Source organism: Diorhabda carinulata, chromosome X (genome assembly GCF_026250575.1).
Source record: "Diorhabda carinulata isolate Delta chromosome X, icDioCari1.1, whole genome shotgun sequence".
NCBI lineage: Eukaryota > Metazoa > Arthropoda > Insecta > Coleoptera > Chrysomelidae > Diorhabda > Diorhabda carinulata.
This window is the reverse complement of record NC_079472.1, coordinates 46,216,346-46,231,051: the sequence shown is the minus strand read 5'-3', so window position 1 is coordinate 46,231,051 and position 14,706 is coordinate 46,216,346. Positions and strand designations below refer to the sequence as shown.

General features: G+C 31.5%; 1 protein-coding gene and 1 long non-coding RNA gene across 3 annotated transcripts in view; one reads left to right on the top strand and one right to left on the bottom strand.

The window, feature by feature from the left end:
• The window catches only part of LOC130900460 (titin-like), a 271,357-nt gene that overhangs the window by 161,177 nt on the left and 95,474 nt on the right, over positions 1-14,706 (bottom strand). The window lies entirely within an intron of this gene.
• Positions 420-4,795, top strand: LOC130900477 (uncharacterized). The gene is made up of 2 exons (XR_009060187.1): positions 420-610; positions 4,571-4,795. It is a non-coding gene; the product is annotated as an uncharacterized LOC130900477 (long non-coding RNA).

The window sequence follows — 14,706 nt, the reverse complement described above, 5'->3', positions numbered from 1 at the left end:
TATACTTTTTCGACGACAAAATAAACTAGAAGAATATCATCATTTACAATTTTAACTTTTTTGAGATCTCGCCATTCCATAAAAAGTTGATACTCGTGTTCATATCTCGACCTGGAATTTGTTAACAAATCAGCACTGGCTGGTGTCGGTAGATATATTCTGTTTTAACGAATTTCTGGATCTCGAATTAAACAAACGGAAAATGAAACAATGCCGATAATATATCACTGCTATGGAAATCTTCTAAATTTAATGCTTATCTTTTTTTGCGTTGTTGTCAGATAAGTGTAATATTACATTTTATTACACGGCCAGAAATGGACACGCGCAAATGGAATATATTATTATCTATTTGATTATCAGGATATTGTATCAAAAATATTAATAAAATCTTTATTCGGAATGTACATACGATTCTACAAACTCATTTATATATAGTGCAGTCTCCGTTCTTTTTCGGTGCCTCTCACAATGACAATAGTCAAGTAGCTGCAGTTCTGTTTTCGGGAGTTGATTACTTTTGATTACCAATCAGTTATAGCAGTTCTCGGTTTTTTGTTAGAGGACTATAAGTTCAGTTCGGTTGCTAACAACTCAACATCCTGAATAGGTTCGTAATCAATCATACGTATTACTTGATAAGGCGCAAAGATACTAAACATAATATAGACATATTCGTATTTGTCATTTTCCTACTGCCACAATGACATTTCAAATACGCAGGAATATCGATGTATAACCGTGACTAACGAAGTAGGAAGAAAATTATATTTACCTGCTTATTCATTGCAATGCTCTTACCTAAAACAAAATGAAAAAATAAATAAAATAGAAAAAATTGATCTGAGTATTTATTATCAAAAAGAAGCGATAAGTACATGATTGTTTTAAATGGTGACTGTATTTTTAAAAATTCTCATTGATGAAAATAAAACTCCAAAATTGAAAACCTTTGGAGTCTTGAATATTTTTTTTGATATTTTTTGAAGTTAACATTCCCATACCATTTTGGTACTGTTTAAAGAAGATTCTTTAAAAATTGTTCGGTTATCAGACTGTACTTTCTACGTAGGAGACGCTATATATTTTGAGATACAAAAAAAACTGCAAGACTTTATAGGAAAATGAGTAATCACCTCTTTCATCAATACATTTTTATAAACGAAGCTTAAACTACTTAAAAGTGTGCTTTACTGGAATGCTCTCAAAAGCATGGCTCCATCTATCTCAACCTCCGTCACAAATCGTCGTTCACGAGAATATTTCTTTAGGTTAAAGGATAACCAAGAATCACATATGGCCGATGATCAATGACTGTTATATTATTTTCAGGTAAAAATTTAACTGTCTGCAATATTGACTGACTCAAGAATTGCATGTGAACATTTTTTGTTGTATCAGTTTAATGTACATTGATCTTCAAGCTTAATGAATTCAACTAATCCTGTTGATCCTGTAATAGGAAAAAACGCTCTGTAGATAATAACTTTCTAGACAGACCTTGTCGCCATTGTTGTAAAATTTTCGTAAATCTACAGACATATTTTAGTAAAAATACGATGTCCACATTTATTCAATATTTCCAACGCGTCCATCGCTGACAAATACAGTGTTTTCAGCTCTAAATCTCTAGATCCTCCAGATAATTTTCTCCATTTCTACACAATCATATCCCAATTTTTGCTATATATATATTCAGTAAAATGTTCCAGGATTTGTTCAGTGACTACCCAGAGAGTTTTTCGACAAAATTCCCTCTATAATCAGGTAGTGTTTCAGATTCATCAATCACCATCACAAAAATTCCAGAAGACTCGTGTGGATCTGAGGAAATTGAATAACTGATCAGATTCAAGGTATCCATTTGTACGAGGATGTATTGATATCTAGTTAGCCTAGACCTAGCAACGAACAATAACTTACTAGAAGTGTCAGTGTAAAATTTGAAGTCAAAAAAGTGAACCAGATTTACTACGCAATTAATTGAAAGAAAAAATATGTCTACTGAAATTGTGAAAATCTAAAAATCGGAGTATAAAGCAATCAACAAGTACCCGTATTTAAAAAGGTTAAGAGGTAAGCAGATTTACGAAGATATGCTTAGTATCCTTAGTAATCAAGGTCCTTCGTATGCGTTATGTGAAAAATTGGACTGCAAGCTTCAAAAGGGGCAAATTTTCCATTGAAGATGATGACTGATCGGGAAGGCCAGTTTCTGTGTCAGTCTCCGAAAATATCGATGCAGATGATTTTATCAAACCGTCGAATTGGGCTAAAACGGATATCTTAAGCACTAAATATTTCATTCGAACGCGTTTATCATATAGTTCACGTCAATTTGGACGTGAGAAAAATTGCTGCAAAATGGATCCCCAAATGTTTGAATGTTGACGAAAAGCGTGCAAGGGTAAAAGCATCGCGTTCGATCTGTGCTCGATTTGAACACGATGTAAACCTAATTGTTACTATGGATGAGACTAGGTACATTTCTACGATCTAGATACAAAGTAACAATAGATGGAATGGCGACACTCAGGTTCTCCAAGACCTGAGAAGTTTCGTTCTGGAAATGTTCTTGCTTCAGTTGTTTGGGATTGCCATGGAGTAATCACGATTGATTTTTTGGATAAGTGTAGAACAATAACTGGAGATTAATATTCAACATTACTGACATTACCGACTACGGTAAAAAATTAAAGAGAAAAGACGCGGAAAGCTATCCAAAGGTGTTTTTTTGCAGGACAACGCCCCTGCACACAAATATCATGTTTTTGAAATTGAAATTTTGTTTGGTTCTATAGTAGGCTAAGAATTTTTCAATATATCCTCGTATCAATGAAAAATTTAGGTTTATTTTATATAATTTTCTAGCCGTCTTTCTTGATCTAAAGTAACAAGAAAAATGTTATTTCCATTTATACCTAACAATTATTTTTTAATCGGCTGAACGAATTGCGCAGAATAAATAACTTTTAACAGTATTTAACCGTAATTGTGTTGAGATCACTGAAGCATACAAAGTTCATCTACACAAATCAAGGTCTTTCTCCTTATCTTGTAGATACCTTTGTCTTCTTTCTACAAAATATGTTAAGTAATTCATTGGAATGTTAACGAACTCCTTAAAAAAATATAGACGGGCATGTTTTATAAGAGAGATTTCACTATCCTACTGAAACAAATAACGTTATATATTATTATGAATAACTGTAAGTAAATGGACCACAGATACAGAATGTTCTACTAGAACGATTCAATTAAATGCATTTATTTCTGTATTCTTATTGATTTTATTGTCAGAATTTTATTTGAAAAAATAGGCAAAATTTTTTTTTCAAACCACATTCTATTTAGAATTCACTATAAAATAAAACTGATCATCAAGAATGATTCGAATAATAGATGCTGAAAATGGGCAAGGTTGAAGAAGTGTACAGATACAGAAATGTGAGGAAAATCATAGACTTAGTATTGAGGATAGACATAGCGGCATTTAAATAGAATTGAATAAATCGACGAGAGGAAACCTCTCTCTATCCCTCTAGGGTCCCTTTTGACTTCACTGCTATTCCCACCTCTCGAAATTCGACGTCATGGCAATCCAATCAGAATAGGGTAGGAAGAGGTGAATAGTGGCGTACCTATACCTCGTCTCTCTATCTTTGAGGAAAGTTGGTCTTATAGGAACTTTACTTTTTGATAAATAACTTAAAAATCGACTTTTCTTTAAGTCTTTATCAAAATATGATATTGACACTGACAATTTGCTTATTTATATTGATCTATAGATCACCTTCATCATGAATATCAAAATAAGGATAAAATCAACTTAGAACTTTGTTCCAAAAAGAAAAATTAATTTTTCCTTGGTTTCCACATCTCAAATATATTAAATTTATTAGAATTTACAAAATAGAGCTATAAATTTTACTTAAATTATTTAGATCTTTTTTATCATTTATAGCTTTTCGTTCTTATGAATGTGAACAATTTCTAAAAATTCTCTTTTTCGTATATTAGATTCCGTTTTAAGAATTTTCGAATGTTTATAATTGAATTTATGTTTTTTTGATATTTGATTACTTCTTTTGTTTTTTGGTGTTTCAAATTTTAATTTAGTGAAATATTTGGATAATGTATTATGTCCTCTATGACTTATACTAATATCATATTTATTGAAATAATTCGATAATTGTTTTGGAAATTCCTTGTACATATGGCAAGGAAAAATGTTTTATGTTTTGATGTTTTGTTTTCAAATTGATTGTAGTATCTGTTTATCCTGTTCTTGAAAATGTTATTTATCATTACTTCCGGATAATTATTTTCTTTTTATGCAGTTTTTGCTTTTTGAATAGCTAAGCATTTAAATTCAGGATCTGATAATTGGATAGACCTAACCAAACCAAGTTGGTTTCGTATACCATTCTGTTCTTATGTTTTTGTTAATTTTATATAATGTGACATCAAGAAAACTGATTCTATTATTTTGCTCAACCTCGATTGTGAATTGAAATTTTTTCATGATAAGAATTGAATTTTTTACTTATGTTTTCAATTTGATTCTTAGGTACAGCAATAATGCAATCATCTACATATCGAAAAAAGAATGGAATATTTCTATCAAGTTTGCTTAGAACCGTTTCCTCAAGAACTTCCATTACCAATTGTGCCATAACTCTTGAAATGGAAGCTCCCATAGCACAACCATCAATTTATTCGTATATTTCATTTTCATATTTGAAATATGTTGTAAGTGTGAGTTCTGTAGCTTTTATAAATTCATTTTGAGATATTTCTGTATATTCTTTAATTTTGTCCCATTTTTTCATTAATATATTTTTCACAATGGTACTAGGAATATTTGTATATGAAGAAACCACATCTAACGAAATAAATACATATTCATTAGGAATTTTAATACTTTTAATTTTTTCTTTGAAATCCCATGTGTTTTTGATATAGTATTATGTATTATGTATGTAATATATTATATATTCTGTATTAAAACACCTATTATAGGTGAAAAAATTCTAAAAACTTGTATATTATAGAGACAAATTGTGTTTTGATTAATTATTTCTATTTTTCCAATCATTTCTTCTTCAAATGACCCTGCCTCTAACAACTTTGGTTATTTCATTTTAATAATTGGGAAAGTTGGAGTGAATATATATAAAATGCCGAAGCAGATTAGACAAAAGTAACATTAAATAATCCTGTTGTGATAATAGTATTGGAATTAGAAATATGTATCCTGATGTATAAAAAATTATTCCCAGTATCTAATAATAAATAATAAAAATTATTATATGTTTATTATTTGTGTATATGTATTATTATACGTAATAATTAGTAAAATCGATGTTTTCAAACTTCTCGACCTTGCCTGGGAATTACTTAGAACTGCTCATGTTTGTATTCAGCAAGTCAAAATTCATACAAGAATACCTCTTCATAAGAAAACCTTGTGAATAAAAGCTTTCCTCCGAGTTTGATCAATCACCTCAAATAAAGTCCAACTGATTATATCACTTGGTGTTGATAAAATTTATTCAGCTAAATAAAAACTACAAACAAAATTTCACTCGAATTTGTATAGATCTTCACTAAACGCTTTTTCATATGGACTATGAACGTTTTTAGAATGGTTAGTAAAAACGGTTGAGACGAACATTCGGACTCTGCTCCTGTATTTGATCAAAGATGTTAAGAAAATTAAATACATGTACATTAATTGGTTGTCAACTGATCAGTAACATCTCACCATTTTTTAAATGCATAAGAGAAGAATTATCAACAAAATTTCAAAAAAGATAGGCATGGAGCAGTATCGTAAAATCCATAAAAGATAATTAATGGTATCGTGAAAACACACTCAAAAATGTTTTTAATAGTTCATTCATCTTTGACGAGAGTTTATTATACTCCGAGGATCGTTTAGGATGGTTTAGAGCTACTGTAGTATACTTTTATTAATCAAAAGCGAAGTATTGCTCTAATCTATCTAATTAATCTAATCCATTCTACTTTTAAATTTCTGTGTATATGATGTACAATGGTTCTATAACTTCAAACTTACTACCGCCTCTAATTCTCAACAAAATATAAATAGAAATACTTCGTAATCATCACATTTTTAACGAGTATCATAATTTATTAATTAGCTTTTTCCACATTATAATGTAACTCAACTGCTTGTCGCCCTTTGATGTGGACTATAAAATATTAGTGTTCTAAAACTCATAAAACACGCCGTAAAACACAATGTGTTTGTTGTTAGTACGATAGATATTCAAGTTAATGGATAATATATAGTTACCAATTTTTTGTTGACAAAAATGTATAGAAACTGGAGTGTAACAAGACTAGTTTCTGTATCATTTGCTTGTCTATTTTAGTTAATTTTTAAAAATTATCAACTCAACGTTTTTTGATAAAAGTTTTTAGCCCTAGTCATATAACGTCAATTTTAGGTATTGTCGTAATTAATGTCATTAACAATTGTTGAAGTAACTGTGATTAATCCTTAAAGGAAAATATTCATACTTCCCTATTTAATAATTGAAGAATGTATCAAGATGATTAGACTATTTATTTGTATCTATAAACTTGACATTAATAGAATTTGCACATTAACGAAAAATAACAGTACTGCATTTCAACAATTTAAGAACTTTATATTGTAACAGATTAATTTGCTTAAAAACCATCTTAAAATATGGCGAATGTCCAATACGTCGACCGCAAACGTTTTGAATATAGCTCGAAAATAAAACAATTTCTTTCGCCTAAATTTTATGAAAATGAAAGTATACGTATATATAGTCAACGACAATTTTTTCAACTAATAAAAGGCTTTAGATTCTTTTAGCACTAGCATCTCGTTGGATTCACTATTATCCAAGTGGTACTGAGTTAAGAAACACCACAGTGCACGAACTGAAGGCAATATAAACTACACAGCAAAATAGTTTTTCAAATACAATACGAGCTCGAAAACTGCTATAATTGCCTTATAAAAAGTTGCTTAATAGAATATAATAAACCATTTCAATATATGTGAGTATGCCAAAAGTATTTTATTAACCGTTTCAGACCTGATTTTTTTTATTTTCACCTGAAAAAAATGCTTGCAACTGGGCTATTGTAAATAGATCTAAGGAAAAATAAATAAATAAATCTTGATTATAAGCTTTTCAAGAGAAACAACTTTTTCTTTTTGTGTACAAATGTACACATCCGTCCAACGTAGAAAATATTAGTGTTAAGGGATATTTATCTATAATGATAAAAACATTTATTTTACAACTTTTTATTAGGAAATACGAAGCAATCATAAAAATTTTTCTTTGGGTAGATTTAATAAATTGCACTTAAATCACAGTCTAAATTAAAATTAAAATCAAAGGCATCAATATAGTATCCTATGCATGAAATGCTAAGAAGCAATTCTTATCCTTAGTTAGGCATACTTTCAGCCAACCGACGCCGAGTGAAGCAATGTCAGTTGTTTGTTTTTTGGTGTGCTAAGCGCCCCGTTGTCGACTTGGTTTTCTCGGTATGCTTGAACTACTGCTAAATCTGATGCATGGAATATCATGCGTAAGGTCCATTTTTTTGATTTTATAAACGTCCTATAGTAACTCATTGTTGTTGATCTAGCAAATCTACTTCTCCCATCGCATGATTGTACTTCCTTACAACTTCGTGACGTTCCACTTCAATAAAGTGCTTATCTTTTTTACATCACCTCTTCACTAAATCTTTTTCACCAATTCCAACAAAATTAGATGCTAAATGGGTAATCTTCTTATCCAACCATTTGACCACAGTTACATCTTCATCATAGCTAGTCATTTCTTGTTCATTTCTTGCTCTTTGTTCATTTCTTTGTCGCTTAGCGATGATGGCTTTACAAATCTGTTGATACGGATAGTACCAGCAGCCATAATTCCTCTCTGTTTTATAACTGGAGAAATGTTGTTCAGAATTTTTCCCACGGCACTATAAGAAAGTGTCTAGCGCATACGCATGGTTTCATCGACCGGGAACGTGCTAGCCACCGTTTTTGGGATAGTCATCGAATTGTACTCATCGACTATCATCTAAAAAGCCACAAGCAACTGGACCCTACTTCTTAACCTCACTTGCAGAAGTGAGATTTTGATTAGAAGTGGTCGTTATCACATACATAAACGGCTATTTTGACAAAAAAACGGCTGCTATTATTTAAAAAAGTTAAAAAGGTTAAAGCATTGCTGGACTAAATTTATAGACTTAAAAGGAAACTATGTTAAAAATAAAATGTATTGTTTCTTTGTTAGGTTGAAATCTTTTCAGGCAATCCTTGAAAGTCACCCCTAAGGAATAAAAGTTTAACCACACCTGTAAAACTAACTTATTGAGTTTGTCAGTCGCAAATCAAATATATCGATATTTGAAATATGGCCATTAAATTAGTAAACTGACGCTGTAATATATTTTATTATTTTGTATTCAAAGATTAGTTTACTAATTATAACCTTCTATTGCTTGGAACAGTGCCGATAGTCTTCTTCTGTAAGTTCCTTCAGAACATGTTCCACAGGTTCAACAGCTTTCTTAAGATATCTATATAAAGAGGATCAACAAATAGAAATCTGACATCAGAAGGTTCTACGAACAAGCTAACTATGAATGGATTGCAGAACAGGGCTAAAAGTATTTTGACAAATAATGATGAATGAGGGAGCCTATTGCACTGCTGGAGAGCCCCTGACTTTACCTTCTAGCATTTTTTTCTTATTCTTCCAGAAAATTCAGCAAGAACATGGATGTAGTACTGTTGATTAATAGTGTAACCTTCAAACCACCTATTTTATAGACGTTTAACACAGATTATTGAAGGTTGAAGCAATTTCCAATGAAAATTCAGGGTCCTAGATGGATCTACCAGCATAAGTAGATATCTACCTGGCGAATTTCATACGAAATTAGATAATTTCTTGTATACATTGTAAATTTTCTTCTGATGATTCACTATCGTTGTGTTCACTTGTGTTAGAAAATTAGTGCTCTTGCAATAACTTCAATATTTTAATCCCAACAAGATTACAACTGAAATTTCCAAATTTATTTGTTCATTTAATAATCTCGTAACTTCATCTTTTGTAATACTGCATTTTCAAAATATGCTATTTTGAGCTACCTTCAAATAATTTAAATTACGCGATATTAATAAAATTTAAATGTGCCAATAGATTCCCAAAGTTTACTAACGGCAATCTGCAAACAATATCACAACCATCCTATTGCCATTCATATTAAGAAGAAGCTACTCACATTCAGAAAAAACAAGATAAATGTTAATTTCATGTGGGTTCGTTCCATCCCACATGGGAATAGAGGAAAATGAAAGAGTAGATGGATTAGGAAAAAATATATACAACAACAAGCAATTTCAAAACATTTTTTAAGATTAAAATACAAGAAAAGAAAATCAGAATCAACATAAACCCATAAACGAAACCGTTATAAATTATCACGTCTCCAACAATATAAGTAAAAGTGAACCAGTGACCCTTTCCCGTCTAAGAATCGGACATATTCGTATAACATAAGACTACCTATTAGCGGACAATCACAAACCAACGTGCGGGATGTGCAATAGTAAATTAACAGTGAAAAACCTCTTAATTGACTGTTTAAAATAAGACAATGAACGAAAAATGAATCAATTACCACATTCACTGGAAAAGCTACTTCAAGAAGACCCAAAGAAACTTATTAACTACCTAAAATACTGCAAACTATGTAGTAAAATCTAGATTTAACGATCGAAGGTATTAAACCTTAATTACTCGCTAATAACTCTGCCTGGTTGATGCGAAGATAAGTAGAGAAAAAAAGTGACAGATTATTTATTAATGATGTCATGTTAGTAGTTCAGGTTCAAACCCCCAATCGACATCAATTTGGTTACAGCAAATAACATTATCATGATCCATCTAAATCTAGGTTATCTGTGTTCAAGGGACCCAGAAAATGAGCAAAGCTTATGAATATAAAAAAAATGTTTTGAAATTTTAATTGCGCATTCGCAATATTTTTGGCTCTCGATGATGATGGTCTCTTCCACTGAATGCATTGATGCTTCTATTATTTTCTAATACATTCAGGTCATTTCATTAAATGTATTAATACAAACATTTGTGCGAAACTTCTTGTTCTAACATGAATTTATGTAGACAATCTTTGAATGTCAAGTTTGTCATGAAAACTTTGCGATAATTAATTAGGGCATTTTCATGACAATCTTCGCTTAAACTATTCAATATTCACTGTCATGCGGTGGTGCTTTTTTCCTCCTGTAATGTCACTAATTTTTGCTCTGTAATAAAACTTGTATTGTCTCATCCAAAGGCGGATCCAGGGATGTCATACCCCCCCCTAGCTGGTTCCAGGACTTATGTGGACCACTAATTGAACATAATGATTTTATTTATATATTTTGTCACCATACAGATTTTATGTAACTACATACTTTCAATATTTAATGAATCTAATATAATATAACATAATAACTTTGTATGATGGCAAACGTTTGGGAATGAACGCATCAAAAATTTGAATTTTACCGCACGCGCTTGTCGACTACGTAACGTCTAGATAGACCTAACCTCAATCGGTATCGGAACGACTAAACTTCAACATATCATAACATAGTTCTAAGTTAAAAAACTAACATTTCTTACTACCTTAATTTGTTTCAGCTTTCATTCCAAAAAGCGAATATAGTAATGAAGACATTGAAACTGTGAAACAACTAGCTACCGACTATACATTATTACTAGATAACACTCCAGTTTATGTCATTGTAAATGAATATCGGCTATGGATGGTGAAGTGGCAGGCGTGGCAGTGAAGCCTGTCGCTTTCTGATCTTATTTTAAATTGTGACATCGATATGTATACTAATATAAGAAAATTTTCATGTATTATGGCTACACTACCTGTCAGTGTAGCAACAGCAAAAAGATCTTTCTCTACGTTACGTAGAGTTAAATCGTGGCTAAGATCTTCAATGGTTGAAGATCGCCTAACTGGACTGGAACTTCTCCACGTTCATAAAAACGTACCCACTGACGTAAATGACGCAATAACGCGTTTCAGGAAATGACGTAAAAGAAAAATTGAATTTGTTATTTAAATATATGTATTTAGTCTGTTTTTATTTTATTTGTTGGAAACTTTTGCGGAGTTTTGCGTCATACCCCTCGACATACCTCTAGCTATTATGACAAATCATTCACCACGGTTATGGAATATAAATATTGAATAGGCTACCTCATTCCGTGCGTGGTAGTGCTTCTCTGGATGTCTTCAAGAAAAGATGACAATATGTACGTGTATATGTACAAGTTATTATGTGTTTTTCAAGTGTACAATAAAGAATAAATATTTGTAAGCACAATACTTACGTACCTTTATAACAACTTTTTACGTATATCTATTGTTATCAAAATTAAATTATAAATTCTTGACTTGACCACGACTATGTGACCCCCTCCTGGCGCCAAAGCTGGATCCGCCCTTGGTCTCGTCTACGTTTCGAAGGTACGACTATAACAGACAGCTCTTAATCGTAAACTTATCCACTAGGATCCCTAAAATTGGTAACATAGCAAACTGAGCTATGTCTCATCGGTTTCCACGGGGCAATATAAGCACAAAATCGTTATAAACATCAGATAAAATCCTGATTCTAAATTGATGTGCATAGAACTGAATTAGTTAATTAGTTGCATAATAGAAACAAGAAAATGAAAAGCTCGAGTAAACAAATGGAGTTTTATATAAAACACATACAATTGATAATAATTATTATAAATTGTATCGATTTATCCATTAATTTTGATTACGAACTCGAACGTCACTGCACACGACATCGGCTAGTTCATCATTAACTTCACGTGGGAAGTAATGAATCAAGAAAACTGTGCGATAGGTTGTAATTAAGTCACAATGTAATTGCGGGGGATTAGCTCACGAGTACTACAGTCTTCAGTCCCAACCACACACTATACAATATTTCAATCCCCCACATTTTCAGGACCGTCCTTCTCCATCAAATATATATGTCAAGATGTATACTTAATATCACAATTATTCAGTAGTCGATAGTATTTATTTGCTCTATTTCTATAGACATACATTCTAGCTTTAGTTCTTCATATAATCGAACTTATTTGTGATGCTTATTGGGAATATGTCTTCGAGATTGGGAACGCTTTCGTATTTGAGCCGTTTTAGGAAAAGATGGATTGAATTCATAGAATGAAATAATATCTTGTAAATGATAATGTATGTGCATTACAGAGAAGACGAAGACTCGTCCATCAGCAACAATGAATGAATTTCTAGTCCTAACTCTGCTGCACACTAGCGTAGAAAGACACACTAACGCGTTCATCACCAGAGTAACCAACCAAAGACAATCAAAAGGGACATTACACATTCAGGATAATGGAAGTCACTCGTTGCAAAATGCTCCTCCTATAAATCCAAAAAGATATTTACAAATAACAGATTAATTTCTGATTATTTCTGAGTGACAAAAAGAGTTGGAAAGAGGACACACTAACCTTTAGTGAAAAAGTATACAAAACCTCTGAAATCGCAAGAGGATCGAAGATACCAAGATGAAGTTCTAGTATGGTACACACAATTCAATTTGGACAGGAGCTACTGACAGTGAAACAGCTATTAAAGCAATTTATTCAGACACAATCAAGTCTGAAAGTTAATCATGAATTTTCTACAAACAATTAATAAACTGTACAAATAAAACAAATAATTTGACAAAAAAATATCATCAGTTCTGAACAGTTGTGTTTCCAAGGGAAAGAGTGGTTTCTCCCTGAGAAGAACTACACATTGAATCATGAAAACTTGACCTAAGAGGAATAACGTTTTTCGCATAGCTTCAACTGGTCACGTGAATGAACACCTTAGGAGAATAAAAATAAAAAACTCTTGTGATTGTAGATTCTGTGCAGAAAAACGTAAAACACCGAAACATATAATACGTGTAGCACCGAGAAAGTAGGCCCCTTTGCCCGAATAATCTTTGGCCGGAATAGAAAGTGGAGAGCTAACCTCCCTGATACCGTCTCAAAGAACAGCATTCATCAATGCTCTGAGAATCTAGGAATGTACGAAGAGTTGTAGTCTAAGAGAGGGACGCCATCGCCATAGATCTCTCAGGTCAAAGTGTATGTACAAAACCCTTATATGAAGAAATCTTATGAATAGAAATGAAAACAGGTACTATCGTTAAAGGTAGATACTAAATTGTAACAGTAGATGTATAATCGTAAAAAATTGATCTTCTGCGAGTAAAGCATATAGGTAAAAGATCACGGGATCTAAACTGTTAAGAAACTGAATAATTGAAAAAATTATCCAAAAATTTATAGTCTGTAAGCTTTTTCAAACTCTAGTACCCACTTTGAATATGTTTCAAAAGTATTAGAATCCATTATTAACCAAATTATCAGATCCCGAGCAATATTTAGTACTGTCCTGCAAAACATTACATCTTATGAAGATTCGCGATAACGGATGGTTTAAATTAAAGATTTTTATAAAGAATTGAATTAATGAATTTTATATTAATACTTCCTAGATATTTTAGCAAAAATTCAAAGCCATAAGCGATTTAATATACAGGGTGAAAGTTGTGATATATTAAGATATGAATAAACAATATAAAATTATAAATGATTACTTAAAAAAAGCGAAAAAGTCAATTTCAATACGGGATACAAGTAAACTGGGAATTACTTTAGGAAAATTATTTTATAAATGTTCCGCAGCAATCAGCACCTACACCAAAGCTTGAAGTCAGTCATTTTTTAAATGCTCTTAAAAAATAACTATTTTCTATGGAAAAAAGTTTGACATTCTTTCTCTGTTGACGGGTAACAAAATGTCACTTTTTATGAAATTACTTTTTTCCCGGGAAACAAATGAGTACTTTTTTCCCGGATATTGTATAAAAAGATAAGAAAAGGTAGATATTTAATGTTAGAATATTTTAGTATACAATAAAGTTTTATTTCCTTTATATAGGGGTTATCCATAAATTCCTTCACACGAATTTCATGTCCTTCCCCCGTAGTGTGACGTCAAATATTTTACAAATTACATTTAGAAATTATTGAATAAAAACAGCGGTTCCAAAATCAATTTTAGCTCCTGCAATCTCAAATACAACAACAACTTTGACCATTAAATAAACTTTATCGAGAACATTATAAAAAAAAAACAATAATTTGTGTACTCAAAAAAATCGAATCGCAGTTTTCTTGTGCTTGTAACCTTTCCCATTTTAGTTCAGAAATGTAATTAGTTTGAAATATTTTGAAACGTGAACATTATTATTGGCTCGTAACATACTTTTAATCATTGAATAATTGGACTACACTGTTGATGACTTTTGATGTTTCAATATCGAAAAACAAGCTAATAACACCGCCTCCAAGAAATAACTGTTTTTTTCCACCTTCCATTCCATAAATGTTGAATACGCGGTTTCGTAAATTTTCCGCTATTTAGCTGGCAATAATTTTCATGGCGCTACTTTGGATACTTCCAACTAATTCAGTCTCCTTCTTCTAAACAACTACTAATTTCGCAATTTTTAAATCAAATCACAAAATT